At 28.3% G+C, this 15,832-nt stretch overlaps 1 long non-coding RNA gene across 1 annotated transcript; it reads left to right on the forward strand.

Moving 5' to 3' along the window:
• Positions 1 to 1,229: 1,229 nt before the first annotated feature.
• On the forward strand, positions 1,230 to 14,056 carry LOC123272654. Its single transcript, XR_006511121.1, has 3 exons — positions 1,230 to 1,242; positions 5,588 to 5,590; positions 13,848 to 14,056. It is a non-coding gene; the product is annotated as an uncharacterized LOC123272654 (long non-coding RNA).
• Positions 14,057 to 15,832: the final 1,776 nt, after the last annotated feature.

Below are 15,832 nucleotides of genomic sequence, written 5' to 3' on the forward strand. Positions count from 1 at the left end.
ATACAGCCTAATTACTTATCATAATAAATTGACTATTGGTGAGAATGATATGAAACATTGAAAAAGCACAACTCCAGGTCAAGACTTTTCCAACGATACCAAATTTAACTATAAAAACCCATTTTATCATATAAATACACTGGCAAAATTTAGCTTATTCTCTCAATAATATAGATTATCAAGAATTAAAGATTTGTCTTATTAGGTGTGTGTCGGCGACCCAGGAAGAGCAAAGGCTAATACAAAAATATAATTAATGTAAAAAAAAGAAAAAAATTGAAATTCCGGGATAAAGTTTGTCGAAAGAATGTTTGGCGGATGGAATTAATGGAGTGACTGGAAATGACTCGAGTTAAAAGGTAAAGTCACTGTTTTATGTTGGGAATTTTGGCTGCAGTGACCGCGGCGACGATTATCCAGGGTCGAATATCCCGCTCGCGCCAATGCAATATAAATATACCAAATACGAAGTTAAGAGTTAAGTTAACTGTGGCCCGAAATAATGTGTAGTAAGAGGAAGAGTAGTACGAACAGAGGATAAACTGAGTGACGGAGAAGGACCGGAGGAAAGAGCAACGGGCAATTACATTGGAGAACAATTACAGGTTGGCACGTCCACCTCTCGGTGTAATCGTCGGCTTTTTCTGGCCCAGGATTCCGCCGGTAAAAGAAATAAAGAAACGGCTTAAGTATCATCGTCTCGCACTCACCAAGCTGTATTAAATAACTACCGCCGATTGAACTTTAAACAACTGGACTTGTCTCACGTCGATACTCATTTTCAATCAACATTTTTATACTGGATTTCCTTTTTAATTGAACGTGCTATTTATCTGTATCAACTTGAAGGAAATCCGCGTCGTTTAGCTCCAGAATCTGCACTGATAGATGGATTTATTTACTATTAATAATTTAATTTATTTGAAGACAATTATTTAATTTATTAAATTTTAATAAATATTTTTTAACATTCAATAAATATTTTTTTGGGAGGAAAGTATATTTATTAATAGTTAATAAATATTTATTAATAGTTAACAAATATTTATTAACAGTTAATAAATATTTTGTTGGATAAAATTTCTCTCATGTTTTTGAATAAAATTTCTATTTTATTTTTTTTTGATATTTTTGATATATTTTTTTTGAAAAGTAAAAAAAAACGAATAATTTAAAAACAAAAAGTTGAAATTTACAATTTTCCAAAAAATTCATAATTTGTTTTTTGAAAATTTGTAAAATGTATTAAAATTGTGATAATCAACTTTTTTTTTTAATTGTTGATTTTTTTTATGTATATTTAAAAAAAAATATATCAATAAAATGAAATAGAAATTTTATTCAAAAGAATTAAAATTAAAATGATTGATCCTACTTGTAAATATTTACAGAAAAAAATTGTAATTATTAAGGTAAAAGACCCTATTAGTGGCACCTTTAACCCCTATTAGTGGCACTTTTTCTTTCAATCAAAAAATGTTCTACTTGGAATAAAAATTAAAAAATTCTTTGATCTAAAGGTCTTAAAGATTACAAATAATATATTCATTATTGAAATTAATGATTTTATTAATTGAATAAGTACCAAAATCAAAGAAAGTGTCAGTAATGGGATCCCCGCCACTAATGGGGTCTTTTACCCTAAGTATTTTAAATTAAAGTTCAATAAACTAAAAAGATAAAAAAAATTATTAATATATAAATTATAAGGAATATTGCTTTTCATAATATTGCAAAATTAAAGAGTTAAAATAAATTGTGATTAAAAAAATAATAATAATAAAATTATATGGTAAGATGATTATAGTTTTGATAGTTTAAAAAATAAATAAAGGTAAAATCGTCACCATTTCCTACTTGAAATTACACTATTACTTCATAGAATTCTTAGTAGTCACGCCTAAGACATAATAATGCTTTTTATTAAACTAAACCATAGAGTTTAAGTTAAATATATTTAGAGCGAGGATCAAAAGAAAGTGGCGGCGTAATTTAATAAAAAATAAATATTTAATTGTCTCGCCATGTTGTGGAAATGATTAAAATTAATGGGAAGAATAGTGTGAAGAAATTATAGATAAATTTATGAGAAGAAAAATGGTGAAGCGCGTAATATAAGTAATACCGAACAATGTAATGATAAGGTGAAAGTATAAAGAAATTATATCCGATGGGGTGTCGGTATTGTTTATTAAGGTAAGTTACAAATCAAGGCAACACCTGTAAATACTTGTAATTTGGTAATAGTCGATAACAACTTAATTTTACGGTGGTGAGTGGACCCGATCAAACAAAGCGTAACCATCATATTCGATTGAGTTAATAAGCGTGTGCAAAAAAAGAAGTTAAAAAAAAGGGTGAAGAACGGACAACAACGAACACTTTTGGAGGTGCGAAATAACAACAAGAAAGGCCACGGCCCCGATCAAGAATCTGAGGAACAAGAGAGCACGGCTGAGTCTGATGCTCACATCAACCTCTTCCTATCCGGTCTTTTTGGCAAACACGATAATAATATTGCAGTTTAAATTTTTAAAACTCAACTCAACTCACGGCCCGAGTACTACACGTCCCACCACATGTGGTCTATATGCTTACACACAAATATCTACCCGACATGTACCAATTTGTAATTTATATATTTTTTAACACCATTATACGCTAGATATCAAAAGTTATTAAGTCTTGATATACAAATAACAATTTTTGTTGATGATACACATTTAGATTGGGAGGGTAAAAAACCGACGTAATATGAGATCTTATAAATCTTTGGCTACGAATTAACAAATTAAACTTTGATTATGGGTTGCAGTTCCAGTGTCTGTCTGAATTAAATATCAGAAGTGTATACATCCGAATTTCTTGCTCTTTTGTTCTCGATTGGAAAAATTTCTTATTTTGACGTCGGGTCAACCCTATTTTGCCCTATGTTTGGCCATAGAAAATTTTTTTGATCAATTTTTTTTTCAATTGTTCATTTTTTTATCTATTTTTCAAAAAAATAAAATAGAAATTTTATCCAAAAACATGAAAGTCAATATTTTTTCTAACTTTTAAAGACAAAAAAGGTATCGAAATCTTTATATTTTCCTTTCACGGCATTTTTTATCATCATAAATTCGTCATAAAAACAAGCAGAATCAAGAAAAAAATTTTTAAATGTTCATTTTTTAGGTATTTATGGCCCAAAATAGGGTTGACCCCACTTGTAAATAATTATCAAATTCGGTAAATATTTACAAGTTGGATCAACCGTTTTAATTTTCATTTTTTTTCGAACAAAATTTTTATTTGATTTTATTGATATAATTTTTTTGAAAAATAGATAAAAAAAATGAACAATTAAAAAAAAAAAGTTGATTATCATAATTTTAACAAATTTTCTAAAAAATTTATAAATTTTTTAGAAAATTGTGATATTCAACTTTTTTTTATTTAATTGTTCGTTTTTTTATGTACTTTTCAAAAAAATATATATCCAAAGCATCAAAAAAAGATATAATAGACATTTTATTCAAAAACATGAGAGTCAAAATTTTTTCCAACTTTTGAAAGCAAAAAAGCTATCGAAACTTTTATTTTTTCTTTTACATTTTTTGTCATAAATATGCCGTATAAACAAGCAGAATAAAAAAAAATAAAAAAATGTTAATTTTTCACCTAGATATGGCACAAAATGGGTTTGACCCCACTTATAAATAATTACAAAAATTTTGCGAATATAGAATAAAAAAATTATGGTCAGTAAAATCATTATTTTTAGTTTTGATAATAAAGGACTTATGCAAAAATATATGTATGAATAAAATATAAAATATTTTTGTCCCAAAACAATCGTTTTAAAAAAATGCTTTTAAACCCGTGATGGCGTTGACTAAAAAAATTAATCGACTGAAATGTACATCAAAGCAGCGCATAACTATTAACCCGCGGCCAAATGCATCCTTTCATATATTATATCACGCTATTGTAATTTTTCGGCTTTACAATTCTTATAATAGCATTTTAAATCGTCACGTCAACAACTTAGCTCATCATTTTGGTAACGTATTTTTCCTAAAATTAAATAAAATGAAGTCTGTTAGTAAACTTCAGTGAAGTTATTGATAGATTGAAGTCAAATAAAATTACATTAATAATAAAATTCTATAAAATATAAAACAAAAAAAAATTAAGTACATATTATTAAATAACTTAATGAATATAATCAAAAAAAGAATAATACACACTCTATTCTGAACAGATGTTAAACTATTTTTAAATAATCATGGTCAAGTGAATATTAACCGTCTGCGGTTTAATATCTAAAAAATAAAATGAAGAGAGTCCTTTTCTAAAATATCGAAGACAAGACAAGACACTATTATTTATTTGTTCGCTATCCTTTCTCTGTGGGTCTTTGAAAAAATTATCATACACGAAATTCATTGTGCCCGGTCTGTCTCCCCCTAAATGAGAAGCGAGCTGACGAAAATTGGTCGATTGAAAGCTTAAGAAAAAATAACAAACAATCGAATTAGCAATAAGACTAAAAAATCTACTAATACAACATAAGTGCAACTAAATAGATACAGTATATATAAAATTAGCAGGCACGGCGCCCGGTATCTAATTTTTGAGGTTTTACCCTACTGGGCGCCTCGCTAGCGTTATTTGTTAAACAAGTTAAGGGTGAGAAAAAAATAAATAGTAAAGTTGAATAGCTTTCGCCATTCTATTCAATTTCTTCAAATTTATGCCGATACTTTTACATAAATAAAAACCTACTACCATTACCATTATATCATAGCACCATCATCATCACCACCACAATCATGACAACCACGAGAGGAACCGGCCGGCCGTTGAAGAAGAAGAAGAAGAAGAATCATCTAAGCAAACCAAAGCACCCGTTCTTTTTCTCCTTCTTCTTCATCTTGTCCTTTCTAATTACTAAATCGTCGCGATCCCAATTCACTGTTTACTGTTGAGTCTGATACTCCAGACGGTCAGTCGATAGCCGGGTAAAAAGTAGAAAAAGTCTAACAATTCCAGTATAGTATAGTAAACTATAGACCAGACCTTTGCTACAAAACCGGGCGCCGCACGTGGTGTGTACGCATGTCGTGTGAGACACATAAATAAACCACCATGATATAAACATATATAAAAACTCTTCTACTCACTGATGCGTGTGTTTTTAGGATCATTAGATAAAAATAATGATTAACTCAATTCAACATTTCTTCACCTCGGGCTATCACCAGAACCATCAAATTGAAATAGAGACCAAATCAACGCTCTCGCCTGATAATGAGGACCTTTTTGTTTACGTTCTTAACAATAGAATCCGGAGTAACATCCAGTTACTAAACTATATACTGTATATTCTCGACTACCCATACGTATATTATTCTCAGCGCTCTGTATCTCTGCTAGTATAATCCTTAACAAAAATAAAAATTATAAAAATAACGACGACCATGCGAAGGATTGAATAAAGCGCGAGTTAAATTATAGGGTTTGCGTAATAATTGTGCGGTGTTCAATGATAATCACGTATCACGTATTTTATACAACACGAAAGGCTTTAGATTTACAATAGCTGGTTCAGTCACTATCAGTGCTTGCTTGCAAGTGTAATCGTTTTGCCATTTGGTTATTTAATTATAACTAGCAACTTTGCAGTCGCTATGTGACTGCCGTGACTTGTGAACTATAAATAAATTTTTGATTTATTAGATAATGACTTTTGTTAAATTGCACTGTACTTTCTTAAATATTGAAGTTTTTTAAAATATAAGCTCATCTTGATGTTATACTCATCAAGAGCTTTCATTTGAGTACCCACATGCATTTTTGATATATTTTTCATATATACATATATGTAATATATATAAATATATAAAATATATGAAAAATTGCTGTGGGTACTCAAATGAAAGGTCTCGATGAGTGTAATACCAAGATGAACTTATATCTTCAAAAATATCATTAGTTGACAAGATAGCAAAGTCAGTTCTTAATTATTGAAATTTTTTAAGATATAAGCTTATCTTGATGTTACCTTCATCAAGAGCTTTCATTTGAGTACCCACATGCATTTTGATATATTTTTTATACATACATATATGTAATATATATAAATATATGAAAAATTGATGTGGGTACTCAAATGTAAGGTCTCGATGAGTTTAACATCGGGATGAGCTTATATCTTAAAAAATATCATTAGTTGACAAGATAGCAGTCGGTTCTTAAGTATTGACATTTTTTAAAATATAAGGTCATCCCAATGTTACTCTCATCAAGAGCTTTCATTTGAGTACCCACATACATTTTGATATATTTTTTCATATATATTATATATTTATATATAAATATATAAAATATATGAAAAATTGATGTGGATACTTAAATGAAAGGTCTCGATGAGTGTAATATTGAGATGAACTTATATCTTCAAAAATATCATTAGTTGACAAGATAGCAAAGTCAGTTCTTAATTATTGAAATTTTTTAAGATATAAGCTCATCTTGATGTTACCTTCATCAAGAGCTTTCATTTGAGTACCCACATGCATTTTGATATATTTTTTATACATACATATATGTAATATATATAAATATATGAAAAATTGATGTGGGTACTCAAATGTAAGGTCTCGATGAGTTTAACATCGGGATGAGCTTATATCTTAAAAAATATCATTAGTTGACAAGATAGCAGTCGGTTCTTAAGTATTGACATTTTTTAAAATATAAGGTCATCCCAATGTTACTCTCATCAAGAGCTTTCATTTGAGTACCCACATACATTTTGATATATTTTTTCATATATATTATATATTTATATATAAATATATAAAATATATGAAAAATTGATGTGGATACTTAAATGAAAGGTCTCGATGAGTGTAATATTGAGATGAGCTTATATCTTCAAAAATATCATCAGTTGACAAGATAGCAGTCAGTTCTTAATTATTGACATTTTTTAAGATATAAGCTGATCCCGATGTTACACTTATTAAGAGCTTTCATTTGAGTACTCACATGCATTTTGATATATTTTTCATATATTCATATATATAAATATATAAAATATATAAAAAATTGATATGGGTACTCAAATGAAAGATCTTGATGAGTGTAACATCGGGATGAGCTTATATCTTTGAAAATGTCAATAGTTCACAAGATACAAGGTCATTTCTTAATTATGTATCTATAGATAATTTTCAAATACAACCTAAATACTTATCATAATAAATTGACTATCGGTAAAAATGATATGAAACCTTGAAAATGCACAAATTCAAGTCAAGACCTTCGCAATGACACTAAATTTCACTAAAAAAACCGATTTTATCATATGGCTATCCTGGACACATAATTTTTTTTATTCTCTTAACAATATAGATTATAAGTAATGAACATTTAGAAATTAGTATGCTGGAAAATAACATAATAACGTGATGTACATTCTTATTTTAAATGCAATCTATCTTATATATTTTATTAATACTTCAAAATTTATTGTACTTATTTGAACAATATCTATGTATATAAAATTTGCCATTCGGCTCAACGCCTTGGCATTAAAACTGAATAAATAAATAAAAAATAAATAATTATAATTTTAAATCTCGGTTGTGAAATTTAATAACAAAACTGTCTATTTAAATAATTAATGGTGAATAAATATTGCGTAAAAATCTAATAAATAATTGAGAAATATTGCAAGTTACTAGTTACTTACTTTTAATACATCTCAATGACCGGTATAAAGATAAACGCGCAATGATCGAGTATATTAAATCGTCAGATGGAGACGACCACGACAATCTTATATATTCGATTGCACATGAGACAAACCGATGAATTATTTAGAGTGAGTGGAACGAGGGAAGAAACGAGTCCAGATCCAGAGAAGGATCAACACACAAATAAATATATAATATAAAATAAAAAAAAAAATAAAAATGAGATATAAAACGCGACGGATGTATTATAAAAGGTTGTATCTGTATTAAGACCCGTCGGGTTTTCGACTTCATTTCTCTCTGGATAAGGAAATGGAGACGTCGTCGACGTCGTTCGGGCAGTAGTATCTTATTCAGAGACATCACAAAAAGTCAAGAACATTATAATCAAGTCGACTCATTGAATAAACTAAATGTCATATTCTCCTGTTATGTACGAGTAAGGTATTAATTTTCCGAGACCCGAACCTGCTTTACAATTCACTGGTTGAATAATAATCAGTAATAATTGTTCTCTAATTGACCGAAAATATATTTGCAGTGGAAAAAGAGTAGTTTAAATTATTTATACGTATTTAATTATTATTACATATAAAGATATTTATATTTATATATTTATCATTGTTGTCAAACAGTAGGATGGATAGAATAAAAGGATAGAGTGGGAATCGCAATAAAGACTCGAGAGAGCGTACAAGTAGATTCTTTGGTTTATAACTTGATGTATGATCAAGGTAGAAATGGCTGTCCACGTAAGAGTGCGTCCCGATAAATCTCTCGGGTTTTTTCGTGGCTGAGGCGCCCCGAGGCCAGGCTGCACTGAAGCATCAACCGTGAAGCATCAGCACAGCCACCGATATAATACACGACCGATGACGATGGGAAAGGACCAAGGAGATAGAGATGAAGATGAAGATGAAGATGAAGATGAGGTGGAGATCTGATGACGTTCAATGCCGTATCAGGCATCGAGGAAGAGCTGAGAATGAGGTGAAGGTGGATCTTAACGAGAAAGGGAAACTTATCCGGGGGTACACAGAAAGAAAAATTTCTTGACTGGAGAACAAAATTTTTGGCTCAAGAAAATTTTCGGGTGCCTGAAAGAAGACCGAAGTTGTGTTGGCCGAAGAAAAAATTTTTCTTGAAATTTTATTCTTGGTAGAAGTAATTTTTTCTTAATTCAAACTATCATAAATATTTGATACAATAAATTTTTATATTTGATCAAGATTTTTAGATACTTTAAGGAAGCAGCGCCACCTACTTCAGCTGAGAAAGAAATTTTCTCACCTTGAGAAAATTTTTCTCTTGAATATTTGATACCCATTTTATATTATTTTAGCGTGCAATTATACATATTGAATGAAAAAAAATGATGAAATATTATTTGATCTTCCCATTTGACATGTTAATCAATAAAAATACTAATGGAAATTTACTTCTATCGAGATATTTAATTTTTTGGAGCAAGAGAGAAATTTTCTCAAGACAAGACAATTTACTTCTATCAAGAACTAAATTTTTTGGAGCACAAAGGCTGAATTTTCTCAAAACAACAAGATTTTCTTGACTTAAATACATTTTCTCGGATCAAGATATGTTTTTCTTGAAATTCTATTCTTGGTGGAAGTCATTTTTTCTTGATTCAAATTATCATAAATATTTGATACAATAAATTTTTATATTTGATCAAGATTTTTAGATACTTTAGGGAAGCAGCGCCACCTACTTCAGCTGAGAAAGAAATTTTCTCACCTTGAGAAAATTTTTCTCTTGAATATTTGATACCCATTTTATATTATTTTAACGTGCAATTATACATATTGAATGAAAAAAAATGATGAAATATTATTTGATCTTGCCATTTGACATGTTGATCAATAAAAATATTAATGAAAATTCACTTCTATCTTTATATTTAATTTTTTGGAGCAAGAGAGAAATTTTCTCAAGACAAGAAAATTTACTTCTATGAAGAACTAAATTTTTCTGGAGCAAGAGGCTGAATTTTCTTAAAACAACAAGATTTTCTTGACTTAAATAAGTTTTCTTGGATCAAGATACGTATTTCTTAAAGCAAGAGAATTAATTTTGTTGAAATAAGTGAAATTTCTTCTCAAAAAAAAATTTTTTTTTGCTCAAGAAAATATTTTCTTGGCTCGTGAACCTTTTTTTCTGAGTAAGAGTTGTTGCGAGTATAAATATATATAAGAAAAAATATTTTCTATTTATCGAAAACAGAAGCTAGGGTTGAAGGGAAGCTTATCAAGATTAAGAAAGTTTATAAAGACATATCCATTACTATATAGTGTATAAAGTACGCTTTATATATTTAACTCACCAGCATTGAGAGTAAGCTCGCTTGTAAACCGCTAAAATGAAGAATAAGTCACGGTTGTCTACCGTAAAGAAATTCTCGAGGAATCACGTCTGTCACAGGAACACCCAGGAGCTTGTAACCTGCAAGAAAATGTCCAGACTGAGAAATATATATGTATATGTTATCATGAAAGTACTATTCCGTACAGTAATTTACTGTAACAATCGGGACTACCCACAAGTTGGTCGTTAGCTAGGAAGAATCATCATACTGATTCTTACCATTTACATTTAACATTTACTGCATCCCTTGTCTATGCTCAGTGCTGGCTCGGTATCTTCGAGTCAACTGGTTGCATGCTAAATAATTCCATCCAGAAATTTAAAAGCGATTTCCATCTATGGAATTTACCCCGAGTAGAGATATGTGGCCGGTATGGAGCAACAAGTGGTTAACCCTCAGGATTCTGGGCTCCGGATCTCAGAATCTCAAACCGAACACACAATCGTACTCTGAATCAATGGCGTTCATTGTAATGTTGATCTTGATTCCTTAGATGATTCCTCAACTTACTTACTTACTTACTTACTTACTTAGTTGGTTATTTATTTATTTTTATTTCATTTATTCACTTAAGCTCGGTGACTCTTTCTTATCCTTGCTTACACTCTGAACGACGGAGTCTACACTTAACTTAGTGACATACTCACTCGCTCGCTCTTAACTCTATCGCAATATATCTCTCTTGACTTTATTTATCCTTCGCTGGGAAATAAATAAAAGTCAATTTTTTGAGCCGAACCGGTTCGGATATACGACGGCCGACGGCGTTCCCTCAAACGTGACCGTAAGCGCCTGGACGCGCGCGCGATCAGAATTATTTAGCGGTTTATTCAGCTAATTTAATAGCCAGCGAAATTGTTTTCAACGGATCACCGCCGGGAGATTAAGAATTGGAGAGGTATCGATGAAAAAGTAAACTAAGGCAAATGTCTTAGCAGCGTGAGTCGAATGGCCCATCATCATTGATTCGTATTAACTCGTTCAGTCTGACTGGATGAGGACGAGGCTAAGGACCCCCCGATATCATTGACGACGATTACGATGCGAGCGATCGCTTCGACGGGAATGTTTTCTTCTAAGGGGAGTTAAGGACGCGGCCCTTTATTCGATTTAGTCCCCTAATGATTTCGTCAACTGAACCTGCCAACATTCCACCAGCCAGACTTTCTCCATTCGAATTTGGCGTTACCAAGACCATCCACTAATCTTTTTGCTATGAAAATTAAATTAGCCGATATCTCAAAATTTTTATGGTTTATTTTAGTGAAAAATTATTAAGGAAATTTTCACTTGGAGAAAATTTTTAAAATTATAAGTGCAATTTTTTAGAAAAAAAATTTTTTAGTTCTAATTTAATTAATCAAAAAATCAAATTGTTGAATGTCGGCTAATTTTAGATAATACTAAAGTTAGCCGATGATTTTTTTAATATTTTGATTTTTTTTTAATAGTTAAATTAGAACAAAAAAATATTTTTAAAAAATTGCACTTACAGTTTTAAAAATTTTTTTATTTTTTTTAAATCATTTTTTTAATAAAAAAAATTCTAAAAATTTTTAAATGTCGGCTAACTTAATTTTTATTAAATTAGAACAAAAAAATATTTTTCAAAAATTGCACTTACAGTTTTTAAAATTTTTTACAAGTGAAATTTTTTTTTTATTTTTTTTAATCATTTTTCCAATAAAAAAAAAATTATAAAAATTTTTAAATGTCGGCTAACTTAATTTTCATCAATTTTAGTATGAAAATTAATTTAGCAGATACTTAATAATTTTAAGAAGTTCTTTAACAAATAAATTATGGCGAAAAAAATTGACATGTAGAAACTTTTTAAAATTATAAGTGCAATTTTTTAAAAATGTTTTTTAATTCTAATTTAATTTAATAAAAAAAATCAAAAATTTTTAAACGTCGGTTAATTTAAGTGTGAAAATTAATTTAGCAGATATTTAATAATTTTTTTAACAACTAAATTATGGCAAAAAAATTGACATGTAGAAATTTTAAAAAGTTAAAAATGCAATTTTTTTTTAATATTTTTTTTGTAAAAAAAAATTAAAAAATGGTCAAGACTGCTAACTTTAGTTTTATAATTTTAGTATTAATTTTATGACATTAAAGTTAGCTATCACTTGACAAATTTATAATTTTATTTAACAATTAAATTAATCATAAAAAATTATTTTTAAATAATTAAATTTTTTTAATTTCTACATGCCAATTTTTTTCTTATTTTTTTTGCCATAATTTATTTTTTAACAAAAGTTCTAAAAATTTGTAAATATCTGCTAAATTAATTTTTATATTAATTTTTGTTGCATTTATCTTTATGTCTCTTTGAGATTACAACTTTATATCTTTCGCCACTAACCTATTCAGCGCAAATTTTTTCATACATTATTATAAATATTAATTTTTAATCCTTACAATTTTATTATTGTAATATTTATTACAATTTTTAGTATTTATTTCTCACTTGGTCAATGTTAATCTCTTCTCCCGCTTGTCATCGTCGAACACTGTCGCCATCTTTGATTTCTTGAGTCAACTGCGTTTCAATTTAGCCTACTCATTCGATTCCGCGCATCTGCGCGCGCATCGGCGGCAAATTTAGAAACTACTATCAATACCGCGGTTTTCAATAATCGATAAGTTTAATTTCGAAATTTACAACAGACAACATGGCCGCGAATTCTAAAAATAAATTTTATAAAAAAGTTTTTTAAATTATTATTGCAATTTTAACTAAACAAAAATTAAAATTATTATAAAAAATTAAATAAAAAAAAAGAAATCAAAATTTGTACTTTGAAAAAAATTAAAAATACAATTTTATAAGAATAATTTTTCAGAAATGATTTATATAAAAATTAATTTAGCATATATTTAATAATTTTAAAAATTTTATAACAAATAAATTATGACAAAAAAATTAACATGTAGAAATTTTAAAAAATGAAAAATGAAATTTTTTAAAAATAATTTTTCGGAACAAATTTGTTTGTTAAACAAAATTGAAAAATTGTTAAGTGACTGCTAGCTTTACTGTCATAATTTTTTTAATGATAATTTATTTGTTATAAAAATAAAAAAAATTAACAGATATCTTTTAATTTTAGTATTTTAAAATGAAAGATCTGTCAGATGTTTTTAAAATTTAAATCTCATTAAATTTCAAAACTTTTTTTAAATATTTCCAATATTTTTATTAGAAATATAATTAATATTAATATAAACAATTTTATAAATCTAATGACATTAAAGTTAGCAATAATTTGACCATTTTTTGATTTTTTTTAACAAACAAATTTTCTCCAAAAAATTATTTTTAAGGAATTGCATTTTTTATTTTTGTAAATTTCTACATGTCAATTTTTTTTGCTCCAATTTATTTTTTTTTTAATTATTAAAATATTGAAATATCTGCTAAATTAATTTATAATCATAAAGTCAGCCGACATTTTCGATTTTTTTATTTTGCTTAATTTATTAAATTAGAACTAAAAAATATTTTTAAAAAATTGCACTTATAGTTGAAGTTTTTAACAAATAAAAAATTTTTTTTTATTTTCTTTGTAATAATTCTTTAATAAAAAAAAAAAAAATCATAAAAATTTTTAGATATCGGCTAACTTTATTTTCTTATTTAATTTTCGGATAAATCTAAATAGATTAATAAATTAAATTCAAAAAAATAAAATAAAAATTCGAAGGGGTCATCTGAGTGATCCGAACGGAAATGTAGCCAATGTAATAATTGTAAAGGGATTCAAAAAGTAACTTGCTTTCTAACAAGTTATATACATTTAACACTTCATATATAACACTAAATAGAGGTCAAATAATAGTAAATCCTATGTAATAAAATACACACATTAAAACATTTAAATACCATATTTGTGGAAAAATTTAACTGTAAGCAATGAAACTTTACAAAACAACGACAATTATGATCTGTCTTCTAAATCATAAGTAAGAAATTAGCTGTCGGTAAGGTAAGTTTTGTTAGGTAACTGGCGGTAGAGTAAATTCAAATTATATAGTTAAATTTAAACACAACCTTTTATTACTAAATAAGAATATTTCTTGGTGAAAATATTTATTTTTTTTATTTATTACAATATGTAAGGATTGATTATTGAAATATAACAACTAATCGTTTATTTAATTGATATAAATAAATTACATAATGGTCTAAGTTTGAAATAAATAAAAATTTATTAATATCATTTAAATTTAATAATTCTATAAAATGAAAATAAACTATGTCCTGTAATCTTTCAAACACTCTGATTTTACTATTATATAATTAAAAAAAAAAAATTATTTTACAAAGAAAAATAAATAATTTCAAATTAAATAAGCAATTAGTTATTTTATTTCAATAATCAATCCTTACATATTGTAATAAATAAAAAAAATAAATATTTCAACAAGAATTATTCTTATTTAGTAATAAAAACTTGTGTTTAAATTTAACTACCCTGATAGCCACAGTTTCAGACCAACCAAGTTGGTGTCAGATAGTTGCCACCAACTTAGCGACAACTTGCGGTCAACTTCCGAATTTGTAACTGTTGGCGCCAAGTTGGCTACAAGTTTCTGAGAAAAAAGAGACCAATCTACTGCCGCAATATGTCGCCAAATTTCTTGAGAAACTTATCGTCAACTTGGTGTGAAAAAGTTTCAGAGCAACTTTTGCCGACAACTTGGTGAACAAGTTGACACCAACCGAGTTACTTTCCAAGAGTTGCCGCCAAGTTGGTGACAAGTTGCGGCAGTAGATTGACAGAAAGTTGCGGCCAACTTGGCTATCAGGGTTATTGCTTACCGTTAAATTTTTTCACAAATATGGTAAGGTAAAAGCCCCAATAGATGATCATGTACCAGTATATGATCACTCCATGTATTTGTATACCTATATTTGTAAATATAGATATACAAATACATGGAGTGATCTTATACTGGTACGTGATCATCTATTGGGGCTTTTACCTTATTTAAATGTTTTAATGTGTGTATTTTATTACATAGGATTAACTATTATTTATTATTGAAAGATAAATATATTAATAATTCACTACCAAAATTTCAGATCAATTGACCGCACCGTTTTTGAGTAATTAATTTTCGAAATTGTATCTTTTACACGTAGAGGTATAGAGAGATGGTAAAGTTAGTATGAAATCTTCCATACCACTCGAGTGGGCCGAAGATTTCATACTAACTTTATCATCTCTCTATACCGCTACGTGTAAAAGATGCAACTTCAAAAATTAATTACTCAAAAACGGTGCGGTCAATTGATCTGAAATTTTGGTAGTGAATTATTAATATATTTATCTTTCAATAAAAAAAATTTCATAATTTTCTGTTGAAATGCCTATCACGCTACAACTACCTTAAGTGTTATATATGAAGTGTTAAATGTATATGACTTGTAAGAAAGCAAGTTACTTTTTGAATTCCTTTACAATTATTACAACGGCTACATTTCCGTTCGGATCACTCAGATGACCCCAATTCGAACCGAACGTAGCCAAGCTGCATCTCCATCAGCAGATATTTCCAACCACCAGATGTCAGTAAGTGTACCTTGAACTCACCAATGACTGGCTTTCTTTTTCCACTATATAGCAAAACTAGTTGCTATACTATATTGTACTCCGATCGTCATTCGTCTCCCACCCAAAAACTT

The sequence above is a fragment of the Cotesia glomerata genome, linkage group LG1, assembly GCF_020080835.1.
Source record: "Cotesia glomerata isolate CgM1 linkage group LG1, MPM_Cglom_v2.3, whole genome shotgun sequence".
Taxonomy (NCBI): Eukaryota; Metazoa; Arthropoda; class Insecta; order Hymenoptera; family Braconidae; genus Cotesia; species Cotesia glomerata.